Below are 1,272 nucleotides of genomic sequence, written 5' to 3' on the forward strand. Positions count from 1 at the left end.
GTGACAATGGGTAGACCCCTGCTGGAGATACGGTGGTAGTACAAGTAAAGGTATATAAAAGCTCATTTTTAAAGTAGTTTGTCCTCTTAAGAGAAAGACGTATTAGGGAAATGGAAAAAATAATTATTTTCTTCATCTTTACAGTTGCATTTTTTAAATGTAAAAAAAAATGTAAAAAGTTTTATCTGCAACAAACTCCTAAAAAGTTACGACATTTTATAAAAGCTAGTTAATATTCAATTTTGGTTTTAGTTTTTGGAGAAAACAAAATACAACTTGTCACAGTTCTGTTAGTCCAGTTTTATCGTCATTCTGGCTCGTGTGTCCAGCCCAGTCTGACCCTCATCGTAACCACGGTGATATTTTTATCATCAGTTTGAGACAGATCTGGACCGCAGGCAGGTCAACCAAACACAACGCTTCAGAATTCCTGCAAAACGAAGGGTTTGAAACAGTGCTGCTGAAAATCTACAGTTTTGAAGTACTGTCTCGATGGGTGTATACAGTACTACACACACCACTGTGATACTGCACGAACAGTACCTTCATAAAACACGTACCAGTCCAGTACCAACGCAGGTGTCTGGAGAGTCTCATCTTTGTGTTTGTTTATGTTGAAGGACTAGAGTTCAGTTTGTCAGTGAAGCATCGCCAACATAAAGATTTAAGAAAATAAAGTACAGATTTGTAACATATATTTGCACAGTAAATATAGACAAATGTGTGTTTAGACATATATGTGTACATGTGTGTATGCTGCATATATAGTATATTCAGATGTGTATATGTGTATGCATATAACATATAGACATTTATGTATATATGTCTGTTTCTAAAGTATATGTAGACATATATAATTATATATGTATAAATGTGTCTATATATTTCAATATAAATATATTGATATTTATACACAAAACCTGTAGTTTATTCATTCACCCCCACACACATATATACATAGAGCATATATACATACACATATAGAATAAAAAATAAATATTTTTTGTGTGTGTTTTCAGAAACATATTCATGTATGTAAACTCAAAACCCGTCATTTATTTATTTACCAATATACATAGTGTAAAGTGACTATACTGTTCTGTGTATATATATATAAATATTTATTCACTTATAGACATATATATGCATACGTATATATGCATATATATAGAGAGAGAGACATATAGACATATATATAGACATATATACATATAGACATATATAGAAATATATACATACATATATAGACATAATATATATACATATATAGAC

This window comes from Cynoglossus semilaevis, chromosome 1 (genome assembly GCF_000523025.1).
Source record: "Cynoglossus semilaevis isolate Cse_v1.0 chromosome 1, Cse_v1.0, whole genome shotgun sequence".
Classification (NCBI taxonomy): Eukaryota; Metazoa; Chordata; class Actinopteri; order Pleuronectiformes; family Cynoglossidae; genus Cynoglossus; species Cynoglossus semilaevis.